Source organism: Lagenorhynchus albirostris, chromosome X, assembly GCF_949774975.1.
Source record: "Lagenorhynchus albirostris chromosome X, mLagAlb1.1, whole genome shotgun sequence".
NCBI lineage: Eukaryota > Metazoa > Chordata > Mammalia > Artiodactyla > Delphinidae > Lagenorhynchus > Lagenorhynchus albirostris.
In genome coordinates this window covers 87,588,960-87,616,219 of record NC_083116.1, presented here as the reverse complement: position 1 = coordinate 87,616,219, position 27,260 = coordinate 87,588,960, and the positions used below count along the sequence as shown (strand labels likewise).

The following is a 27,260-nucleotide window of genomic DNA, read 5'->3' as shown; positions in this document are numbered from 1 at the left end:
GGTCCAAGAACAAGAAAAGAAAAAGAAAGGGACTGAGAAAATATTTGAAGAGATTATAGTTGAAAACTTCCCTAATATAGGAAAGGAAATATTTAATCAAGTCCAGGAAGCACAGAGAGTCCCATACAGGATAAATCCAAGGAGAAACATGCCAAGACACATATTAATCAAACTATCAAAAATTAAATACAAAGAACAAATATTAAAAGCAGCAAGGGAAAAACAACAAATAACACATAAGGGAACCCCAAAAGTTTAACATCTGATCTTTCAGCAGAAACTCTGCAAGCCAGAAGGGAGGGGCAGGACATATTTAAAGTGATGAAGGAGAAAAACCTACAACCAAAATTATTCTACCCAGCAAGGATCTCATTCACATTTGATGGAGAAATTAAAAGCTTTACAGACAAGAAAAGCTAAGAGAATTCAGCACCACCAAACCAGCTTTACAACAAATGATAAAGGAACTTCTCTCGGCAGGAAACACAAGAGAAGGAAATGATCTACAATAATAAACCCAAAACAATTAAGAAAATGGTAATAGTAACATATATATCGATAATTACCTTAAATGTAAATGTATTAAATGCTCCAATTAAAAGACATAGATTGGCTGAATGGATACAAAAACAACACCCGTATATATGCTGTCTACAAGAGCCTCACTTCAGACCTAGGGACACATACAGACTGAAAGTAAGGGGATGGAAAAAGATATTCCATGCAAATGGAAATCAAAAGAAACCAAAAGTGGTAATTCTCATATCAGACAAAATAGACTTTAAAACAAAGACTATTACAAGAGACAAAGAAGGACACTACATAACGATCAAGGGATCAATCCAAGAGGAAGATATAACAATTCTAAATATTTATGCACCCAACATAGAAGCACCTCAATACATAAGCAAATACTAACAGCCATAAAAGGTGAAATCGACAGTAACAAAATCATAGTAGGGGATTTTTACACCCCACTTTCACCAATGGACAGATCATCCAAAATGAAAATAAATAAGGAAACACAAGCTTTAAATGATACATTAAACAAGATGAACTTAAGTGATATTCATAGGACATTCCATCCAAAACAACAGAATACATATTCTTCTCAAGTGTTCATGGAACATTCTCCAGGATAGATCATGTCTTGGGTCACAAATCAAGCCTTGGTAAATTTAAGAAAATTGAAATTGTATCAAGTATCTTTTCCGGCCACAAAGCTATGAAACTAGATATCAATTACAACAAAAAATCTGTAAGAAATAAAAACACGTGGAGGCTAAACAACACACTACTCAATAACCAAGAGATCACTAAAGAAATCAAACGGGAAATCAAAAAATAACTAGAAACAAATGACAATGAAAACACGACGACCCAAAACCTATGGGATACAGCAAAAGCAGTTCTAAGAGGGAAGTTTTTAGCAATACAGCCCTACCTTAAGAAACAAGAAACATCTCACATAAACAACATAACCTTATACCTAAAGCAATTAGAGAAAGAAGAACCAAAAAACCCCAATGTTAGCAGAAGGAAAGAAATCATAAAGATCAGATCAGAAATAAATGAAAAAGAAATGAAGGACACAAGAGCAAAGATCAATAAAACTAAAAGCTTGTTCCTTGGAAGATAAACAAAATTGATAAACCATTAGCCAGACTCATCAAGAAAAAAGAGAGAAGACTCAAACCAATAGAATTAGAAATGAAAAAGGAGAAGTAACAACTGACACTGCAGAAATACAAAGGATCATGAGAGATTACTACAAGCAACTCTACGCCAATAAAATGGACAAGCTGGAAGAAATGGACAAATTCTTAGAAATCCACAACCTTCCGAGACTGAACCAGGAAGAAGTAGAAAATATGAAGAGACCAATCACAAGCACTGTAATTGAAACTGTGATTAAAAATCTTCCAACAAACAAAACCCCAGGACCAGATGGCTTCACAGGTGAATTCTATCAAACATTTAAAGAAGAGCTAACACTTATCCTTCTCAAACTCTTCCAAAATACAGCAGAGGGGGGAACACTCCCAAACCCATTCTATAGGCCACCATCAGTCTGATACTAAAACCAGACAAAGATGTCAGAAAGAAAGAACACTACATGCCAATATCACTGATGAAAATAGATGCAAAAATCCTCAACAAAATACTAGCAAACAGAATCCAACAGCACATTAAAAAGATCATATACCAGGATCAAGTGGGGTTTATCTCAGGAATGCAAGGATTCCTCACTATACACAAATCAATCAACGTGATACACCATATTAACATATTAAAGGAGAAAAAACATATGATTGTCTCAATAGATGCAGAGAAAGCTTTCAACAAAATTCAACACCAATTTATGATAAAACCCCTCCAGAAAGTAGGCGTAGAGGGAACTTTCCTCAACATAATAAAGGCCATATATGACAAACCCACAGCCAACATTGTCCTCAATGGTGAAAAAACTAAACCATTTCCACTAAGATCAGGAGCAGGACAAGGTTGCCCACTCTCACCACTATTATTCAACATAGTTTTGGAAGTTTTAGCTGCAGCAATCAGAGAAGAAAAAGAAATAAAAGGAATCCTAATTGGAAAAGAAGAAGTAAAGCTGTCACTATTTGCAGATGACATGATACTATATATAGAGAATCCTAAAGATGCTACCAGAAAACTACTAGAGCTAATCAATGAATTTGGTAAAGTAGGAGGATAAAAAATTAATGCACAGAAATCTCTGACATTCCTATACACTAATGATGAAAAATCTGAAAGTGAAATCAAGAAAACACTCCCATTTACCACTGCAACAAAAAGAATAAGATATCTAGGAATAAACCTACCTAAGGAGACAAAAGACCTGTATGCAGAAAATTATAATGCACTGAAAGAAATTAAAGATGATACAAATAGATGGAGAGATATACCATGGTCTTGGATTGGAAGAATCAACATTGTGAAACTGACTCTACTACCTAAAGGCATCTACAGATCCACTGCAATCCCTATCAAACTACCACTGGCATTTTTCACAAAACTAGAACCAAAATTTCACAATGTGTATGGAAACACAAAAGACCCTGAATAGCCAAAGCAATCTTGAGAAAGAAAAACGGAGCTGGAGGAATCAGGCTCCCTGACTTTAGACTATACTACAAAGCTACAAGAATCAAGACAGTATGGTACTGGCACAGAAACAGAAATATAGATCAATGGAACCGGATAGAAAGTCCAGAGATAAACCCACACACATATGGTCACTTATCTTTGATTAAGGAGGCAAGAATATACAGTGGAGAAAAGACAGCCTCTTCAATAAGTGGTGCTGGGAAAACTGGACAGCTATATGTAAAAGAATGAAATTAGAACACTCCCTAATAGCATACACAAAAATAAATTCAAAATGGATCAAAGACCTAAATGTAAGGCCAGGCACTATCAAACTCTTAGAGGAAAACATAGGCAGAACACTCTATGACCTAAATCACAGGAAGATCCTTTTTGACCCACCTCTTAGAGGAATGGAAATAAAAACAAAAATAAACAAATGGAACCTAATGAAACTTCAAAGCTTTTGCACAGCAAAGGAAACCATAAACAGGACGAAAAGACAGCCCTCAGAATGGGAGAAAATATTTGCAAATGAAGCAACTGATGAAGGATTAATCTCCAAAATTTACAAGCAGCTCAGGCAGCTGAATATTAAAAAAACAAAGAACCCAATCCATAAATGGGCAGAAGACCTAAATAGACATTTCTCCAAAGAAGATATACAGATTGGCAACACATGAGAGAATGCTCAACATCATTAATCTTTAGAGAAATGTAAATCAAAACTACAATGAGATATCCTCTGACACCATTCATAATGGCCATCATCAAAAAATCTAGAAACAATAAATGCTGGAGAGGGTGTGGAGAAAAGGGAATACTCTTGCACTGTTGGTGGGAATGTAAATTGATACAGCCACTATGGAGAACAGTATGGACGTTCCTTAAAAAACTACAAATAGAACTACCATATGACCCAGCAATCCCACTACTGGGCATATACCCTGAGAAAACCATAATTCAAAAAGAGTTATATACTGAAATGTTCACAGCAGCTCTATTTACAATAGCAAGAACATAGAAGCAACCTAAGTGTCCATCAGCAGATGAATGGATGAAGAAGATGTGGCACATATATAAAATGGAATATTACTCAGCCATAAAAAGGAATTAAACTGAGCTATTTGTAGTGAGGTGGATGGACCTTGAGACTGTCATACCGAGTGAAGTAAGTCAGAAAGAGAAAAACAAATACCGTATGCTAACACATATATATGGAATCTAAAAAAAAAATGGTCATGAAGAACCTAGGGGCAAGACGGGAATAAAGATGCAGACCTACTAGAGAATGGACTTGAGGATACGGGGAGGGGGAAAGGTAAGCTGGGTTGAAGTGAGAGTGTGGCTTTAGTGGGAAGCAGCTTCATAGCACAGGGAGATCAGCTCCGTGCTTTGTGCCCACCTAGAGAGGTGGGATAGGGAGGGTGGGAGGCAGGGAGATGCAAGAGGGAAGAGATATGGGACATATGTATATGTATAACTGATTCACTTTGTTATAACTAACACACCATTGTAAAGCAAGTATACTCCAATAAAGATGTTAAAGAAAATCAATATCTTTGAAAGAATTGTCAGAGTATCTTCCAAAGTGCTCATATCATTTTTCATACTGAACAGCAATGAATGACAGAGCCTGGTTCTCCACATCCCTATCAGCATTTGGTATTGTGTTTGGGATTTTAATCATTCCAATGTGAAGTGGTGTCTCACTGTTGTTAATTTTCAATTCTCTAATGACAAAAGATGCTGAGCATTTTTTCATATGCTTATTTGCCATCTGTATTTTTTCTTTGGTAAGGTATCTGTTCTGATCTCTTGACCGTTTTTCATTGGGATGCTTGTTTTTTTATTGAGTTTGAATAGTTCTCTATATATTTTGGTTACCAGTCTTTTATCAGATGTTTGTTTTGCAAACATTTTCTCTCAGTCTGTGGCTTTTTTTCATGCTCTTAACAGTGTTTATCACAAAGCGTAAGTTTTACTTTTAATGAGTTGTAACTTACCATGTTTTTCTTTCATGGGTTGTGTTTTTGATGTTTTATCTAAAAAGTCATCACCAAACCCCCAAGTTCACCTAGATTTTCTCCTGTGTTATCTTCTAGCAGTCATTGTTTTGCACTTTACGTTCAGATCTATGATCCATTTTGAGTTAATTTTTTGAAAGTTTTAAGGTCTGTGTCTAGATTCATATTTTTGGCATGTGGATGCCTAGTTCTTCCAGCACAATTTGTTGAAAAGGTTATCCTTTCTCCATTAAATTGCTTTTGATTTTTTGTTGAACCACAGCTGACTATATATGTGTGTGTCTATTCTAATCAGTTGATCTATTTGCTATTATTCTGCCAGTATCACATTGTCTTGATTACTATATCTTTATGGTAAGTATTGAAGTTTTTTCTTCAGTATTGTGTTAGCTATTCTATGTCTTTTGTCTTTCTGTATAAACTTTAGGATAAATTTGTTGATATCAACAAAATAACTTGCTGGAGTTTTGCTTGGGATTGCATTGAATCTATAGATCAATTCAGGAAGAAATGACATCTTGACAATATTGAGTCTTTCTATCCATAAACATAAAATATCTTTTCAATTATTTAGTCCTTTGATATCTTTCATCAGACTTTTATAGTTTTCCTCATATAGATCTCGTACATATTTTGCTAGATTTAAACCTAAGCATTTCATTTTTGGGGGTAGTAATGTAAATGGTATTGTGTTTTTTATTTCAAATTCCAGTTGTTTATTGCTGGTATATAGGGAAGTGATTGAACTTTATATATTAACCTTGTATCCTTTAACCTTGCTATAATCACTTATTAGTTCTGTGAGGGTTTTTTTTTAAATTTGGACTATTTTTAAAGTCTTTCACTGAATTTGTTACAATATTGCTTCTGTTTTATGTTTTGGTTTTTTGGCTGTGAGGCATGTGGGATCTTAGCTCCCCAACCAGAGATCAAAACCTCACCCCCTGCATTGGAAGGTGAAGTCAACGACTGGACTGCCAGGGAAGTCCCAGGGGAGGGTTTTTTAGTCAATTCATTAGGACTTTCTGCACAGACAATCCTGTCATCTGTGAAAAAAGACATTTCAATTTCTTCCTTTACTAACTGTATACCTTTTCATTTTCTACCTGTATTATTGCATTAGCTAGGAATTCCAGTACAAGGCTGAATAGGAGTGAAGAGGGGACATATTTGTCTTGCTCCTAATCTTAGGGGGAGAGCATCCAATTTCTCATCCTAAGTGTAATATTAGCTATAGCTTTTTTTTGTAGATGTTCTTAATCAGTTCAAGAAGTTCCCATTTATGCCAACTTTTCCAGGGTTTTTTTTTTTTCATGAATGGGTGTTGGATTTTATCTATTGATGTGATCTTTTTTTTTTTAGCTTATTCATATGATGGATTAAACTAATTATTTTTCAAATGTTGAACCAGCATTGCATACTTGGAATAAATCTCACTTGATTGTGGTGTATAATCCTTCTTATACATTGTCAGATTTGATTTGCTATTAATTCTTGATGAGTTTTGCATCTATATACATGGGAGATATTGGTGTGTAATTTCCCTTTTTTGTAATATCTTTTTTTGGTTTTGGTATTAGGATAATGCTGGACTCATAGAATGAGTTAGAACGTGTTCTTTCTGCTTCAATTTTCTAGAAGAAATTTTAGACGATGGTATCATTTCTTCTTTAAATGTTTGGTAGAATTAGCCAGTGAATGCACTTGGGCATGGTCCTTCCTATTTTGGAAGGTTATTAATTATTATTCAATTTAGTTAATAGATATATGCCTATTCAGGTTATCTATTCCTCCTTGCATGAGTTTTGGTAGATTGTGTCTTTCAAGAAATTAGTCCATTTCATCTAAATTCTCAAATGTGTGGACATAGAGTTGTTAATAATATATTTTATCATTCTTTTTAATGTCCATGGGATCAGTAGTGATAGTTCTTTTAAATTTTCTGATATTAGTAATTTGTCATCTTTCTTTGTTTTGGTTAACCTAGATAGAAATTTATCAATTTTATTGATCTTTTCAATGAATAGCTTCTGGTTTCATTGATTTTTCTCTGTTAATTTCCTATTTTTAATTTCATTGATTTCTGCTCTAATTTTTATTATTTCCTTTCTTCTGCTTACTATAGATACAATTTGTTCATCTTTCTCTAGTTTCCTAAGGTGGAAGCTTAGATTGATTTTAGATATCTCTTCTTTTGCCATATATGCATTAAATGCTATACACTTCCTCCCAAGCTCTGCTTTCACTGCACCCTAAAGATTTTGATAAGTTGTGTTTTCATTTTCATTTAGTTCAAAATACTTTTTAATTTCTCTAGAGACTTACTCCTTTACTCATGCGTTATTACAAAGTGAAGTTTGTTGTTTAATATCAAGATTTTAGGATTTCCAGCTTTCTGGTACTGATTTCTGGTTTAATTCCATTGTGGTCTCAGAGCATGCTTTGTATAAATTTTATTCCTTCAAATTTGTTAGAGTGTGTTTTATAGCCCAGAATATGATCTTAGCGATGTTTCATGCGAGCTTGAGAAAAAATGTGTACTCTAATGTTCTTGGATGAAGTATGCTGTAAATGTCAATTCGATCCAGTTGATCAATGGTGCTCTTCTGCTCACCTATAACTTTACTGATTTTCTGCATGTGGATGTGCTGTGTATTGATAGAGTGGTGTTAAATTCTCCAACTATAACAGTGGATTTCTATTTCTCCTTGTTCTTCTATCAGCTTTTGCCTACATATTTTGATGATCTATTGTTAAACTCATATACATTAAGGATTAGTGTGTCTTCTTCATGTATGGACCCCTTTGTCATTATGTAATGTGCCTCTTTACCTCCAGTAATTTTCCTTGCTATGAAGTCTGCTTTATCTGAATTAATATTGCTTCTCCAGCTTTATTTTGACTAATGTTAGCATGAATTTTCCAGGTTGTTGCTAAAACTTTTCATCTGTACTTAATATGGTAGTATTTTATTATTAAATTTAGGAAATTAACAAAATTAATTCACAAAGTTCGGCTTCTGGTATCGCTTAAATGTTCCTATCAGACAAACCTCCCTACAGGTAACAACTATATAAATTCACACACACACACACACACATAGAGTCATACACTTACCTGAAGGTATGGGAATGAATAAAAGTAGGCAGAAATTAGAGGAGAATGACATGTTTAAAGAAATATGTTTACCATTATTATGAATTTTAGTCTGAGAGCAGGTTCCAGTCTTCTTTTACAGAATGACCAAAAACTCAAATGGAAAATCTACAGTCTTGATGGCTTGACAAACTGGAGTACACTGTTTGGGGGTAACCATAGCAGATAGAAGGTGAGGAGAGTATATGCTGATATGGAAATAGCCAGAGAGGAGGAAGCGAAGTTCTTCACATGATATTTGCTAAATTCTTGGTTGACCTCTGAACTCTAAATATATGGGCAGACTCCAAGCTGTCCAGCTAAGGCTAAAAAACTGAATTGAATGACATCACCAAGATGGCAGAGTAAGAAACCCTAGCCTCCATTCTTCCACAAAGAACAACAATTAGATAGCTATCCACAAATGAAAATAACTTTGGGAGATCTCAGGAGTACACTAAAGAAGCTTCAGCAACACAGAGGAGCAAAAAAAACTGTGAATAACCATATAGAAATGGTAATAAGAACAGTTTCATTTTGCCTACATTATCCTATCCCCCAGGCCAGCACTGCTCAGTGCCAAGATGGAACTCCCTAGCCCAAGAGAGTTCACCTTGCCAGAAAAAGGAGATCAGCGTGAGTCACCAGATTTCCCAGCCTTTCAGGGCACTACAAAAAGGACCCTCTTTGGTTTCATCCCACCCAAAGACCAGCAAATCTGAGACATCTAGAGATGGCTAGGAACAAGGAAGAAGGGCAGGGGTTACCAGTGTCAGCCACACAGTGGGAACAACCATGGTTCTCAGTGGCCTGCTCTGCAAAAGACTCCAACAGCATTAGCCTCTGATGACTTAGTACCCCTTGAGGATGCTGTGACCCCCTCCCCCTGCAGCTTTCATCACGGAGGACCTCATTACAGGCCCTATCAGACTACTCTGCAGAAGATCCCAGCAATTTACTGCTGAGGAAACCAATGGCCAGAAAAGCCACTGTGAACCCTCATCAGATTTCATCACTCAGGGCCCCACAGGTTTTCAGGTTCACAGACATTACCTATCTGAATTCATCCTCACCCCCTCCCCACCACACACCAGAGCCACCCACGCCAGTGCCATCACAGACACCTCAGTGTTGGATCTCTGCCAACCCCAGCCTCTGCAGATCCATGTGTTCATGACACCAGCCTAGACCCCCATAGCCAACCTCCACCACTGTGTGCGTGCCCATGGCTAGCCCTTGCAGCCACATGAGTACATGCCAACAACCAAGGCCCCACAAATGCCTGCGGGTCTGGATACAGCACCAGCTCCTGTCACTGGCCTGCACCAATGTGCATGCCCACAACTAGCCACTACAGCTGTCCACATGCATTTGCTAGCCTCAACTCCTGTCACTGGCTATCATTGCCATGCATTCACCAGCAGGTACCTTTGCAGATGCATGACTGCATGCCAATAGCCCAGGTACCCATGTGTGCTTGTGCACCTGGATCTGGCCCTGATCCTGTCATTGGCCTGCATCATAATACTCACAGCTAGCCTCTGCAGAAGTGCACCTGCATGTCCCCTCCACCAACTCCTGTCACCAGCCCCCACTGCTGTATGTCTGCCGTCTCCTAGACTCTGCAGCCAAACAAGTGCACGCTGATAGGCCAGGCCTCTGCTGCTCTTCATGTGCCCACAGTTGGCCACAGCCCCTGTCACTGGACCCTAGCCCTCATTGTTGGACCTGGAGGTGCTGTTGAGGACCCCAAGAGTGCTTGCAGCCACCAAAGACTCCCTGCAGCACTTGCTGTCAAGGATGACACAGGTGTTAATGTGAACACCAGCTGCCTAAGCTAACAAGACACCACAACCCCTGGACATGGCCCTGCACTTGGCATGTCACATCACAGACCCAGGACCACAACACACTCCAGCATGCCCCCACCCACAGATGAAGATTTTTCTTACAGAAGTCAGTCCATAAAATCTGGGAGAGGTGATTGCTTCTTCAAATGAGCAGACACATATGCAAGGCTACAGAGATCATGAAAAATCAGGGAAACATGATACCACCAAAGGAACATAATAAACTTCCAGTAACTAACCCCAAAGAAATGGAGATCTATAAACTGCCTGACAAAGAATTCAAAATAATTGTTCTAAATAATCCCAGAGAGCTACAAAAGCACACAGATAAATAATTTAACAAAATCAAGAAAACAATGCAAGAACAAAATGAGAAGTTCAAGAAAGAGATAGAAAACATAAAGAAAAAGAACCAAAGAGAAATATTTGAGCTGAAAAATACAATGAATTAACTAAAAATTGCAATAGAGAGTCTCAACAGTAGACACAATCAAGCAAAAGAAAGAATCAGAAAACTCAAAGGCAAATCATTTAAAATTATCCAATGAGAGGAACAAAAAGAAAAAAAGAATAGAAAATAAAAAAGCTATGGGACTTATGTGACACCATCAAATGAAACAATATTTGCATTATGGAAATCCAAAAATGAAATGAGTGGGAGAAAGGGGCAGAAAGTTTATATAAAGAAATGATGCTTGAAAACCTCCAAATTCTGGGGAAATAAATGAAGTTCAAAAGTTTCCAATCACTTTCAACCCAAAGAAGACTTCACCATGACGTATAATAATAAAATTGTTAAAAATTAAAGACAAAGAGGGAATTCCCTGGTGGTCCAGTGGTTAGGACTCCATGCTTCCACTGCAGGGGGCCCGGGTTTGATCCCTGGTCAGGGAACTAAGATCCTGCAAGCCACGTGGCACAGCCAAAAAAAAAAAATTCTATAAAAAATTAAGGAAAAAGAAACTTGAAAGCAACAAGAAACTTATCATAAACAAGGAAGTTTCCATAAGACAATCAGCAGATTTCTCAACAAAGATCTTGCAGGCCTAGACAGAGTGGAATTATATATTCAAAGTTCTAACTGGAAAATTTAAAAACGTGCCACCCAGGAATACTTTAACTGGCAAAGCTAACCTTCAGAATTGAAGGAGAGATATAGACATTCCTGGATAAACAAAAGCTGAAAGAGTTGATCACCACTACCTGCCTTACAAAAAGTGCTAAAGGGGGTTGTTCAGTTGAAAGAAAGAATGTTAACAAGTAACATGAAATCATATAAAAGTATTAAACTCACTGGTAAAGGTAAATATAGAGTCAGATTCAGAATACACTAATATTGTAATGGTGATGTGTAAATCACATAACTCTGGTATAAAGGTTAAAATACAAAAGAATTAAAATTAATTTATAATTAATAAAAATTACATAATTTGTTAATGGATACACTATATAAAAAGATGTAAATTGTGACAACAAAAATATAAAATGTGGGAGATGGGTAAAAGTGTTAAGCTTTTACATGCAAACAAAGTTGTTTTTATCAGCTTAGTATAGACTGTTATAACTATAAGATACTTTATGTAAGCTCCATGGTAACCACAAAGCAAAAAGCAATAGTGGATACACAAAGGAGAAAGAGAAAGGAATCAAAGTATACCACTATAGAAAATCATCAAATCAAAATCACAAAGGAAGAAAGAGAAAAGGAGAGGAACAAAGGATCTGCAAAATATTCAGAAAACAATGAACAAAATAGCAACAGTAAGTCCTTATCCATCAATAATTACTTTAAACGTGAATGGATTAAACTCTCCAATCAAAACAGAGTTGCTGAAGGAATAATAGAACAGTATCCAACTATATGCTGCCTACAGGAGACTCACGTCACTATTAAGAACACTCATATCTGAAAGTGAAAGGATGGGAGAAGATATTCCATGTGAATAGAAGCCTAAAGAGAACAGGAATAACTATACTTATATTAGACAAAATACACTTTGAATCAAAATGATAATAACACCTATGGTCATTATAAAATGATAGAAGGGTCAATTCATTAAGAGGAAATAACAATAGTGAATATACATGCCCTAGCAACAGTGCTTCTAAATATATGAAGCAAATATTAACAGAGTTGAAGGGAAAAATAGAAAGCAATGCAATAATAGTAGGGGACTACAATAACCCACTTTCAACGATGGATAGATCATCTAGAAAATCAATAAAGAATCATTGGACCTGAACTACTCTTTGGAGCAAATGAACCTAACAGACATATATAGAACATTCCATCCAACAGCAGCAGAATACAAATTCTTCTCAAGCATCTCCAGGATATATCATATGTTAGGCCACAAAGCAACTCTTAGCAAATTTTAAAAGATTTAAGTCATACCAAGTATCATTTCCAAACACAATGGTATGAAAGTAGAAACCAAAAACAGGAGGAAAACAGGACATTTCACACATAGGTGGAAATTAAACAACACAATCCTGAACAAACAATGGGTAAAAGAAGAAATAAAAAAAATCTTGAGAAAAAGGCAAAAATGGAAATGCAACATACCAGAACTTATAATATGCAGTAAAAGCAGTTCTAAGAGGGAAGTTTATAACTATAAACACCTACATTAAGAAAAAAGAAAGATCTCAAATAAACTAGCTAACTTTACCCCTCAAGAAAATAGAAAAAGAAGAACAAACTAAGCCCAAAGTTAGCACAAAGAAAGAAATAACAAAGATCAGAGCAGAAATAAATGAAATTAAGACTAGAAAAATGATAGAAAAGATCAATGAAATTTAGATGTGTTTTGAAACGATAAAATTGACAAACCTTTGGGTAGACCAAGAAAAAAAGATAGAAAGCACAATAAATAAAATCAGAAGTGAGAGAGGAGACATTACAACTGACACCATAAAAAAATAATAAGAGGCTACTATGAACAATTTTATACCAATAAATTAGGAAATCTAAAAGAAATGTATAAATTCCTAGAAACATACAAACCACCAACGCCAAAATGAAAAAGTTGAAAATTTGAGCAGACCAATAACCAGTGATGAGATTGAATCAGTAATCAAAAATCTCCCAACAAAGAAGGGTCCAGAACCAGATAGCTTCAGTGGTGAATTCTACCAAACATTTAAGGAAGAATTGATACCAACTCTTCCAAAACTCTTCCAAAATATTAAAGAGGAGGGAAGATTCCAAAGCTCACTTGATAAGGCCAACATTACCCTGATAACAAAGCCAGACAAGGACACTATAAGAAAAGAAAATTATAGGATAATATTCCTGATGAACATGGAAGCAAAAATATCCAATAAAATACTAGGAAACTAAATTCAACAGCACATTAAAAGGATTACATAACATGATCAAGTTGGCCTTATCCCTAAGATACAAGAATGCTTCTACATATGCAAATAAAGAAATATGATATACCACATTAACATTAAGAATAAAAATCATATGATCCTCACAATAGATGTGGTAAAAAGCATTTGACAAAATTCAACAATCTCTGATGATAAAAACTGTCAACAAATTAGGCGTAGTAAGAATGTACCTCAACAATATAAAAACATATATGACCACTAACATCACACTCAATGGAGAAAACCTGAAAGCTTTTCCTCTAGGATCAGGAATAAGACAAGGGTGCCCATTCTTACCACTTCTATTCAATATAGTACTAGAAGGCCTAGCCAGAGAAATTAGGCAAGAAAAGGAATAAAGGCCATCCAAATCATAAAGGAAGAAGTAAAACTGTCTCTATTTGCAGATACTATGAGCTTATTTATAGAAATCCCTAAACATAGCAAAAAGACTATTAAAACTAATATACAAATTCAGTAAAGTTGTAGGATACAAAGTCAACATACAAAAATCAGTTGCATTTCTATGTAGTAGCAATAAATTATCCAAAAAGACCATAAGAAAAAAATATCCATAAGAAAAAAATCCTATTTACAATAGCATCAAAAGGATAAAGTACTTAGGAATGAATTTAACCAGGAGGGTAAAGATCTATACACTGAAAATTATAAAACATTGATGAAACAAATCAAATAAGATACAAATAAATGGAAATATATTTTGTGCTCATGGACTAAAAGAATAAATATTGCTACAATGTTCGTTCTACCCAAAGCAATCTACAGATTCAATGCAATCCATTTCAAAATTTCATTGGCATGTTTCACAGAAATAGAAATAATCATAAAATTTGTATGGAACCACAAAAGCCCCCAAGTAGCTAAAGCAATCTTTTTTTTTTTTTTTCAGATGCATTGCACGGCTTACAAGATCTTAGTTCCCTGACCAGGGATCAAACCTGTGCCCCGTACAGTGAAAGCATGGAGTTCTAACCACTGGACCACCAAGGAATTCCCTAGATAAAGCAATCTTTTTTAAAATATTTATTTATTTGGCTGTGCCAGGTCTTAGTTGCAGCACATGGGATCTTCATTGCTGACTGTGGGATCTTTTTTAGTTGTAGCATGTGGGATCTAGTTCCCTGATCAGGGATCAAACTTGGGCCCCCTGCATTGGGAGCCCAGAGTCTTAACCACTGGACCACCAGGGAAGTTCCTAGATAAAGCAATCTTGAGCAAGATTAACAAAGTTGGAGGCATCATACTTCCTGACTTCAAACTAAATAACAAAGCTATAGTCATCAAACGCATATGTTACTGGCATACAAAGAGACACATGGTCCAATGGAACAGAATAAAGTGATTAACAATAACCCCACGCATATATGGTCAACTAATAGTTGACAAAGGAGCCAAGGATACTCAATGGGAAAGGATAGTCTTTTCAATTAAATGGTGCTTAGAAAATTAGATATCCACATAAAACTGGATGCTTATTTTATACCATACATAAAAGTCAACTCAAAATGGATTAAAGACTTAAATGTAAGATCTGAAGACATAAAATTCCTACATAGAGCATAAGCTCTTTGATACAGGTCTTGGCAATGAATTTTTGGATTTAACATTGAAAGCATAGGCAACAAAAGCAAAAATAAACAGGTTGGACTATATAAAATTAAAGTGTTTCTGAACAGCAAAGACTCAATCAAAAAAAATGAAAAGGCAACTTATGGAATGGAAGAAAATATTTGCAAACCATATCTGATAAGGGGTTAAAATCCAAAACTTATAAGGAACTCATATAATTCAATAGACAAAAAACAACCTAATTAAAAATGGGCAAAGGAATTGAATATACATTTTTCCAAAGGAGACATACATATAAATGGCAACAGGTACATGAAAAGGTGCTCAGCATCACTAATATCCAGGAAAATGCAAATCAAAACCACAGATATATCACCTCACACTGTTAGAATGGCTATTATCAAAAACTCAAAAGATAAGTGATGGTGAGGATATGGAAAAAAGTGAACTCTTGTGAACGACTGGCAGAATGTAAGTTCAGCCATATGGAAAACAGTATGGAGGGTCCTTGAAAATTAAAAATAAAACTACTATATGATCCACCAATCCCACTTCTGAGTATATATCTGAAGGAAATAAAATATCTCAAGTAGATATCCACACTCCCATCTTAACTGCAGCATTATTCACAGTAGCCAAAGTATGGAAACAACCTAAGTGTCCCTCAATAGACGAATGGCTAAAAAAATGTGATTGATACACACACACACACACACACACACACACACACACACACATATACTGGAGTATTTTATATTCTTTAAAAAGAAGAAAATCCTGACATTTGAGACAACACAGATGATCCTGAAGAACATTATCCTAAGTGAAATAAGTCAAACACAGACAAATATCCAATGATCTCACTTATATGTGGAATAAAAAAAAAAATAGTTGAACTTACAGTATCAGTTTGTTGGTTGGGTGGTGGGGGGAAAGGGGATATACTGATCAAGGGGTACATACTTTCAGTCATAAAATGGATAAGTTCTGGTGATCTAATGTACAGCATGGTAATTATAGTTAATAATAATGCATACTTGAAATTTCCTAAGGGAGTAGACCTCTAGTGTTCTTATCAAACACAAAAAAGGTAACTATGGGAGGTGATGAATATGTTAATTAGTTTGATTGTGGTGATCTTTTCACAATGTATACATATATAAAAAAATTATTGAAGATGAGGGGGATCACACAGGCTCAGTGACCCTCCCTGGGGAGTGAGCAGCTCAAGCTATATATTTGGCACCCCAGCTCTGGGGTCCAACACCAGGAAGAAGAGTCCCTTAAGCTGGTTTGAAAACCAATGGGACTACAAGGATGGCTGTAAGAAACTGAGACTCTGCTCATAAAGAGCACACATACTCCTGGGAACAAGGCAGAGGAAGCAGAATGAAACTTCCCAGGACTCTGGCTGGTTTCCCATCAATGTCAAATGCCTGCTCTGGCCCCTCTTGTTCCAGTGGAGCTCCCTAGTAGGGGGAAGGCAGCTGTTGCAAAGGAGAATGCACACTTGGGAAGCACAGACTTGGCTTGCACCCAGCACTTCATCTGAAAGGGGCGAGGATGGACATTACTGGCATTTGCTGACAGATTGGAATGGTCTGGAATTCTGACTGGCTTGAGGGAACCACCCCAGCACATGCCTGGAGCACACCAGGTGCTCGTTATGGCCCCTCTTGCTCCAGCACTGCTCCCTTTTTGGGCATAAGTGCTGATGCTGGGAGCGGGGAGTGTGCACACTTAGAGGAAAAGGAACCAGCACAGACCCAATCCTCAGGACTTCCACTCCAGCACCTTGGGACACTACCCCACCCCTGATAGGGTGGAGATAGCCACTGAGCATAGGGAGAAAATAGGAAAAGCCCAGCTCACACCTGGCTCTGGCTCTAGCCCCTCCATCTCCAGCCTGACCTCCCATTAAGGAGGTAGCTGCCAGTACACCCTGGGGAAAGATTTAACATGTGCTCACTTCAGATCCAGCTCTCCCACCAAAGCCACTGGGCACACGTAGACTGTGTAGGGATGCTTCCATACAAGGACACACTTTCAAGACTGGGATAGGTAACCATTTCACCTAATTTCATAGAGACAGAGGAAGTTAAGCAAAATGAGGAGAAAGAGGAATCTGTTCCAAATGAAAGAACAAGAAAAAAAACCTGAAAAAACAACTAATGAAACAGAAAAATAATTTACCAGATAAAAATTTCAATTAGTAATAAGAATGCTAACTGAACTAGGGAAAATAATAGATGAACACAGTGAGAATTTAATATAAAAATTTTAATATAAAAAGAACCAGTCAAAGCTGAAGAATACAAAAACTGAAATGAAAACACACTAGAAGAAATTAACAGCAGACTAGGTGATATGAAGAACACATAAGTGACTTGGAAGATAGAATAATGAAAATAATCCAATCAGAACAGCAAAAAGTTTTTAATGAGAACAGGTTAAGGGACCTCTGGGACAACAGCAAGCATACTAACATCCACATTATAGGGGTACCAGAAGGAGAAGAGAGAGAGAGTGGGTTGAAAAGGTATTTGATGACATTATGGCTGAAAATTTCCCGAACCTGAAGAAGGAAACAGATATCCAGGTACAAGAAGCACAGAGAATCCCCAAAAAGATGAACCCAAAGAGACCCACACTGACATATCATAATTAAAATGGGAAAATTTACAGATAAAGATAATTCTAAAGGCAGCATGAGAAAAACAGCAAGTCATATACAAGGGAATCCACATAAGGCTATCAGCTGCTCTTTTTGCAGAAACTTTGTGGCAGAAGGGAGTGACATGATATATTTAAAGTGCTGAAAGGAAAAAATCCCTAAAACCTAGGATACTCTAACCAGCAAGATTATCATGTAGACTAGGAGAGATAAAGAACTTCTCAGACAAGCAAACACTAGAAGTTCATCAAAACTAAACCAACCCTAAAAAAATATTAAAGGGTCTTCTATAAGTAGAAAAGAAAAGGATTCAATAAGAAGTATTTGTATGAAAGGAAAAATCCCACCATTAAAGGAAAATATATAGTTGAGGCTGTGGATCAACCACTTAAATAAACTAGTATGAAGATTGAAAGACAAAAAGTATAAAATCAACTATAATTACAATAAACAGTTAATGGATAAACATGAGTAAAATATGACATTAAAAACACTAAACGTCAGGGAGGGAAATAAAAATGTAGATCTTTTAAAATTTGTTTGAACTTAAATGACTATCAGTTTAAAACAAGTAGATATAGATAGATATGGGTCAAAATATATCAACACCATGGTAACCACAGATCAAATCCCACAATAGATAGACAAAAACTGGAGAGAGAGAAACACAAGCATACCACTAAAGAAAATCATCAAACCAGAAGGGAAGAAACAAAAACAAGAAAAGAACTAAGAAGAACTACAAAAATAACCAGAAAATAAGTAACAAAATGGCAATAAGTACATACCTATTAGCAATCATTTTAAACATCAACAGACTAAATGTTTTAATCAAAAGAAATAGGGTGGCTGATTGGATAAAAAAGAAGACCTACTTATATGGGTCTCACAAGAGACTCACTTCAGAACTAAAGACACACACAGACTGAAAGTGAGGGGATGGAAAAAGATATTTCATGCAAATGGAAATGACAAGAGAGCTGGGGTAACAATACCCATATCAGACAAAGTAGACTTTAAAACAAAGTTTATAACAAAAGACAAAAAAGGGCATTATGTAATAATAAAAGGACCAATACAAGAAGAGGATATAACATTTATTAACATATATGCACCTAATACAGGATCATCTAAAGATATTAAGCAAATATTTACTCAAAGCAATCTACAGATTTAATGTAATCCCTATCAAAATCCCCATGACATCTTTTGCAGAACTAGAATACTCCTAAAATGTATATGGAACCACAAAAGACCCAAAATTGCTAGAGCAATCCAGATAAGAAAGAACAAACTTGGAGGTATAACTCTTCCAGACTTCAGACAATGCTATAAAGCTACAGCAATCAAAACTGCATGGTATTGGCACAGAAACAGACATATAGATTAATGGAACAGAATAGAGAATCCAGAAATAAACTCACATACCTATGGTCAATTAATCTATGACAAAGGAGGCAAGAATATAAAATGGAGAAAAGATCTCTTCAATAAGCGGTCTTGGGAAAGCTGGATAGCTACATATAAATCAATGAAACTAGAATACTACTTTACACCATATACAAAAATGAACTCAAAATGGTTTTCTTTGTTTTTTTAATTCTTTGGCCTTGCTGCATGGCATGTCAGCATGTGGGATCTTAGTTCCCCAGCCAGGGATTGAACCGTGCCCCCTGCAGTGAAAGTGTGGAGTCCTAACTACTGGACCTCTAGGGAAGTCCCTCAAAATGGTTTAAAGGCCTAAATGTAAGACATGACACCATAAAACTCCTAGAAGAGAACACAGGCAAAACATTTTAAAACATTTTTCGACTTAAATCATAGAAATATTTTTTTAAATCAGTCTCCCAAGGCAAAAGAAATAAAAGCAAAAATAAACAAATGGGACCTAATTAAAGTTAAAAGCTTTTCCACAGCAAGGAAACCATCAACAAAATGAAAAGACAACCTATGCACTGGGAGAGGATATGTGCAAATGATGCAACTGACAAGGGACAAACTTCCAAAATATACAAACAACTCATAAACTTCAATATTGGAAATACAAACAACCCAGTCAAAAAATGGGCAGAAGATGTCATGAAGAATCTAGGGGTAAAGCAGGAATAAAGACGCAGACCTCCTAGAGAACGGACTTGAGGTTATGGGGAGGGGGAAGGGTGAGCTGTGACAGGGCGAGAGAGAGTCATGGGCATATACACACTAACAAACGTAAGGTAGATAGCTAGTGGGAAGCAGCCGCATGGCACAGGGATATTGGCTCGGTGCTTTGTGACAGCCTGGAGGGGTGGGATAGGGAGGGTGGGAGGGAGGGAGACGCAAGAGGGAAGACATATGGGAACATATGTTTATGTATGACTGATTTGCTTTGTTATAAAGCAGAAACTAACACACCATTGTAAAGCAATTATACCCCAATAAAGATGTTTAAAAAAATGGGCAGAAGATCTAAATAGACATATTTCCAAAGAAGACATACAGATAAATGGCCAAAAGGCACATGAAAAGATGTTCAACATCACTAATTATTAGAGAAATGCAAATCAAAACTACAATGAGTACATGTTCAGGCCACTCAAGATGGCTGTTCTCTTGTTCTCTGTATATCACCTGCACGACCAGTGCCTGCTTCACCTAAACCCTACTCATATGACTGACCTTCCTACATGCTTGCCCTAGGCTCCAGCTGGTGATTGTTCTTATCAAAGGTGTGGTGAGGGGCATGTCCCTCCCCCTCTACTGGTTTCCCTGGTAACTAATGAGCCCACCTGATGTCAATTCCCTTATAACTGGTAATCTCCCCTTCCCCACCCCCTCCCCCAGCAAAGACTGCCACCATGTCCTGCTTGCAATCAGCCCCACATGGTGCGGTGTGACTCCAGGACCTTGCTTCAGATGTGTAATCTCCCCTATCCGTTAAACCACTGATGTCTCTGTTACTGACTCCAGGCTCTTTCTTCAGTCTTAAAGCTGGGTGAGCACAGGCCCTGTAGGCTTGTGGGGTACAGCCCAACAATGAGGTATCACCTCACACTAGTCAGAATGGCTATCATCAAAAGGTCTACAAATAACAAATGCTGGAGAGCGTGTGGAGAAAAGGGAACTCTCCTACACTGTTGATGGGAAAGTAAATTGGTACAGCCACTATGGAGAACAGTATGGAGGTTTATCAAAAAACTAAAAGTAGAGCTACCATATGATCCAGTAATCCCACAACTGGGTATATATCCAGAAAAAATGAAAACTCTAATATGAAAAGATATATGCACCCCAATGTTCATAGCAGCACTGTTTATAATAGCCAAGACATGGAAACAGCCCAAGTGTCCATCAACAGACAATTGGCTTAAGAAGATGTTGTATACATATATAATGGAATATTATTCAACCATAAAAAAGAATGAAATATTGCTATTTGCAGTAACATGGATGGACCTAGAGAATATTATACTTAGTGAAGTAACTCAGAGAAAGACAAATACTATAGGATTTTGCTTATATGTGGAATCTACAAAATAATATTAATGACTCTATATACAAAACAGACTCACAGACATAGAAAATAAACTTATGGTTACAAAAGTGGCGGAGGGGCAAATTAGGAGTATGGGATTAACAGATACAAACTACTATACATAAAATAGATAAGCAACAAGGATTTACTGTATAGCACAGGGAATTAGACTCAATGTCTTATAATAACTTATAATGTAATATAATCTGCAAAAAAACCCCTGAATCACTATGTTGTAATCTGAAACTAATGCAATACTGTTAGTCACCTAAACTTCAATTAAAAAATTAAAAAGACAAAATGGGTTTGGTAAAACCAACCCCACAGTGTTGATCTGTATGTAAAGCACAAAACACAATGCTGACACATATAAACAACAGCTAGTTGGGAAATATTATAAAAAGCAAATATTAACAGACATAAAGTGAGAAATTGGCAACAATACGATAATAGTAGGGGACTTTAACCCCCTATGGACATCAATGGACTGATCAAACAGATGTCAATAAGGAAAGAGTGGCCTTAGATGATACAGTAGACCAGTTGAACTTAATAGATATCTACAGGACATTCTATCCAAAAACAGCATAAACACATTCTTTTCAAGTACACATGAAACATTCTCCAGGATAGATCACATTCTATCCACAAAACAAGTCTCAACAAATTTAAGAGGACGGAAATTATATCAAACATGTTTTCTGACTGCACAGTATGAAAATAGAAATCAATTACAGGAAGACAAATGGGAGAAACACAAACACATGGAGGTTAAACAACATGCTACTAAAAAACCAGTAGGTCAGGACTTCCCTGGTGGTCCTGTGGTTTAGACTGAATGCTCCCAATGCAGGGGACCTGGGTTCAATCCCTGGTCAGGGAACTAGATCCCACATGCCACAACTAAAAGCCTGCATGCCACAATGAAGATCCCACATGCCTCAATGAAGAGCCTGCATGCGGCAACTAAGACCCAGTGCAGTCAAATAAATAAATATTTTTTAAAAATAAAAAAAATATGTCAATGAAGAAATCAAAAAGGAAATCAGAAAATACTCGAGACAAATGAAAATAAAAACACAACTTTCTAAAATTTATGGGACACAGCAAAAGCAGTTCTAAGAGGGAAGTTTATGGTGATAAAGGCCTACCTTAAGAAACAAAAAAAAAAATGAAATAACCTAGCCTACCATCTAAAGGAATTAAAAAAGGAAGAACAAACAAAGCCCCAAATCAGCAGAAGGTAGTAAACAATAAAGATCATAGAGGAAATAAATAAAACAGAGACCAAAAAATACAATAGAAAAGATCAATGAAACCAAGAGCCAGTTTCTTGAGAAGATAAACAGAATTGATAAGACTTTAGGCAGGCTCATCATGCAGAAAGGATTGAGGACCCAAATAAACAAAATAAGAAATGAAAAAGGAGACATTACAACCCAATATCACAGATACAATAAATCATAAGAGAATACTATGAACAATTACAGGCCAACAACTTGGAAAACCTAGAAGAAATGGATAAATTTCTAGAAACACACAATCTCCTAAGACTAAATCAGGAAGAAATAGACAGTCTGAACAGACCAATCACCAGGAGTGAAATTGAATTAGTAATAAAGAAATACTCCCAGAGGGACTTCCCTGGTGGTCCAGTGGTAAAGAATCCGCCTTACAATGCAGGGGATGCGTTTGATCCCTGGTCAGGGAACTAAGATCCCACATGCCTTCGGGCAACTAAGCCCGTGCACCACAACTACTGAGCTCACACACCTCAACTAGAGAGGCTGCATGCCGCAAACTACAGAGCCCACGCACTCTGGAGCCCATACACCACCACTAGGGAAGAGAAAACCCACACGCCACAACTAGAGAGAAGCCTGTGTGCCTCAACGAAGAGCCTGCATACCGCATCGAAAGACCTGATGCAGACAAAAATAAATAAAAATAAATAAATAAATAAATAATAAATCTTTAAAAAAAATACTCCCAGCAAACAAAAGTCCAGGACTGGACAGCTTCACAGAGGAAGTCTACCAAATACATAAAGAAGAGTCAATACCTATCCTTCTCAAAATGACACAAAAATAGAACCATAGATCAACAGAACATAATAGACAGCCCAGAAATCAACCCACACACTTAATGGTCAATTAATCTATGACAAAGGAGGCAAGAATATATCAATACGATGGAGAAAAGACAATCTCTTCAATAATTGGTGCTGGGAAAACTGGACAGCTACATGTAAAAGAATGAAATTAGAACATTTTCTCACACCATATACAAAATAAACTCAAAATGGATTAAGACCTAAGTGTAAGACCAGAAACTATAAATTTCCTAGAGGAAAACATAGGCAGAACACTCTTTGACATAATTTTTTTTTTGGATCTGTATCCTAAGGCAAAGGAAACAAAAGCAAAAATAAACAAATGGAACCTAATTAAACTTAAAAGCTTTTGCACAGCAAAGGAAATCATCAACAAAAGGAAAGACAACCTAATGAATGGGAGAAAATATTTGCAAATGGTATGATTGATAAGGGGTTAATGTCCAAAGTATATAAACAGCTCATACAACTTTATATCAAAAAACAAACAATTTGATTGAAAAATGAACAGAAGACCTGAATAGACATTCTTCCAAAGAAGACATACAGATAGCCAACAGGCACATGAAAAGATCCTCAGCATTGCTAATCATCAGTAATAGCTATTAGGTGTACCATAGAGGGTGCTGTGAAAACAATAGGTGGGGCACCAATCCAAGATTCAGCTGAGGAACCATGGAAGTTTTCCTAGAGAAAATGAGGTCTAAGCTTAGACTTGAAATGAATAAGAGGTATAAAGCGAAGGGGGCACCCTAAAACGGAGTTAGCAGGACTCCCCACACATGAGGGACAGTCTTCCTGGGATATTTCTCCTTTGTACTCTGCCTCTTGGTGGGGCAGGATTTGTAAATATCTGGATGAGAGTAGCCCACCACTTTCAGGTACAACCTAGACTGTCCAGCTTATTTGTCACACCAGGGTAAACCTCCCCTATTCCCATAAGCCACATCTGTCTCCGGGGGCCAGTGTTCAGCTGTGGGAAGTCTTGGCAGGCAGAAGTCAGATCTCAGTCTGACTGAGACAATTGGAGTACCTTTTGCAAATATGAGAGTGAAAATGCCTGGGGTTCCCTAGCCTCTGGGAAAGGAAATTCTGGTAAACTGAAAAATACCCCTCCCCCAAGTATCCACATCCTAATTCCAGACCTGTGGATGTTACCTTATATGGCAAAAGGGACTTTGCAGATGTGATTAAGTTAATGATCTTGACATGAGAAGATTATACTGGGTTAGCCAGGTGGGCACAGTATAATCACAAGGGTCCTTATAAGAAGGAGAAAGAAGGGTCAGTGAAGAGAAGATGTGACAATGGAAGGGGAGGGGGGAGGGAGAGGGAGAGCGAGAGGGGGAGGGAGGGAGGGAGAGAGAGAGAGAGAGAGAGAGAGAGAGACTATGCTATTGGCTTTGAAGATGCAGCAAGAGGTAGCAGTCTTTAGAAGTTGCAAAAGGCAAGAAACAGATTCTCCCCTAGAGCATCAAAAGGAACTCAGCCCTGTGGATCCATAAGTGTGAAATAATAAATTTGGGTTATTTTAAGACACTAAGATTGTGGCAATTTGTTACAACAGCAATAGGAAACTATGCTAGAATCCCACAGCCTTTCTTGACCATCAGGCCCAACTCAGTCCTCAGTGAATGTTATGAAGTTATCAAGGACATGATAACTAAGACACACATCTGGAGAGAAATTAGTCTGATAAAAGTGAGTAGAGTTCAGGTGCTACTCCTGTAAAGCCCTTGAAAGTAGTATAGCAGTTTTGCCTGCCCCACCTGTCTGGAGAACACCTGATGGCTACTGACCTCAATGATAGTAGTGGGTGTTGGAGCAACAGTTGCTTCTGTTTTGCTCCCAAGTTCATGGCTCCTCTTGGGAATCCTGTTTCCTTTTTGGTGACCCATCTCCAGTCCATTCCAGTCTTCAACCTTTTTCTTTGTGTCTCTCTTGTGCAGTCTCACAATACCTCTAAAAGACTGATAATTCTCATGTAAAGCCTTTTCTTGTAATTTGTCTGTGTGTCTGCCTACCACACTAGACTGGAGAAAAAGGATCAAGTTATGTTGGTTTTTATGCATCCAGCATCCAGAACACTTCCTGAATCTTGGCATTGCAGGAAACTAAAATAAATCCAACAAAAGTTTTAAAACTTAGGAAATTATTGGAAAATGAATTTAGAAATAATATAGTCATAATAAATCCACTTCCCTTCTGCTGTATTAAATAGTACTTCAAATACATTTTTGACTTTACTACCCACCACTTCAGAATATAGCATATTATTCCCCTTTTCTCGTATGAGATAACTGGGAGCCAAGAATTTCAGGACCATTTCCATGGTCGCAGGGCAGATATGTAACAGAATGAACATGGATACAGGCAATCTCCAGGTGTGTATGGATGATCTAAAAAATCTCTTTGGAGAAAGGGCTACAATATACAGCAAAATATACAGGCCAAAATGTTACAGCAGTGAAGTTGTTTTAGGTTCAGGGTGAAGAGCCTCTTGGCCTCATTTCCAATAAGTGGTCAATCTTGGTAGTGCAGACAAAGGGGCGACCTGGTAAGTTCTTAGAACCTGAGCACACCCCCCCACCCTGTACTGCAGGGTGACGACCTGGCCAGATTTGCTTTTATGGCTGAGGATGCCATAGGCAAGGTAAGGAGGAGAACTGTGGCTCAATCGCACAGCGAAGAGCAGCCAGGGATCCCTGATCCCCTTGATCCCCGCCCCCCAACCTCACCCTCACCCTCACTGCCCCCACCAGCGCAGCCACTTTGGTCTTGGTGCCGGGTGCGTGCAGCCACCGTCTTGTCTAAGGTCAGGAGCCCGGCGGCGGCAAAGAACATTACTGACAAAAGTCGGCAGGCTAGTGAAGCGGACTCCTAAAGATCCATAGCCACATGCGCCGCCCTGGAACTCGCCGTGTTCTCAAAGAAGATAAACCTGAGCGCGCAGCGAGAGCGCTGGGAGACCTTGGGGAAACTGTGAGGTCTCGGCTGCATGCATATGGTCAAGTTTGCTCGACACTTCGAGTCCCCAGGCCTGGTGAACTACACCGCGGGCTGCCACTGCTTCCCGGTTAAATTTGAGCCTCGCCCCTGCAAACCTGTGAGCTCTGGTTTGCAGCTGCAGGTTGTGCAGGAAGAAGCAGCACAGATACTCCCTCCTCCCGCTCTCACGCTTCATGCTCCTCCTGGGCGCTGAGAACATCATTATTTACCTATCCCACACCCACCCGGCGCTGCACAGCTTCTGCAGCAGGTGCAGGGTGCAGAGTTTCCACGCGTCCATCTCTGACCCGGGGATTTACAGCGTCGCCTCACACTGCCTGGACGAGGGGAAATTTTCCTGAAGGTAAAGCTCACAGACACGTGGAGGCCCCCTTACTCTCGTACTATTCCATGCTCAGCTTTAAGCAATTCAGCAAATTTACCATTTAAGTGTTGTATGTTTATGGCTCTAGAGACATCTCCAGGTAAGCAGATCTCCATCGTGACTCTGAATCTGTCTTTCGCGGTGGTGGTTTGCTCTGCAACCTCGGCTCGCCAATGATTTTTTTTATGTTGATTCAGTTTGTCCAGCTTCTTCTTATAAGAAAGGGGGTGAGGATTTCCAACCTCTTTACACGAGGGAGCGAGAACCAGAAGTCCTCACCTGTGGTCATTTTTGCAATATGCTACAATCATTATAAGGCTATAATTTAGAAATATCATGGTAAATTTCAGAGAAACAGAAAAGATGAAAGTTGTCTCAGGGGGCCGGAGCAGCAGGAGTGGGTAGGTTATGTGTGTGTAAGAGAATTTAGAATCAAATGATTTCTGATTTCATTAAAGGCTAGTGTTACTATTTAACTTTTAAGAGCATGCATGT

At 37.7% G+C, this 27,260-nt stretch overlaps 1 pseudogene; it reads right to left on the bottom strand.

Moving 5' to 3' along the window:
- Positions 1–26,236, bottom strand: part of LOC132513162 (uncharacterized) — a 40,215-nt pseudogene extending 13,979 nt beyond the window's left edge.
- Between the last annotated feature and the right edge of the window lie 1,024 nt (positions 26,237–27,260).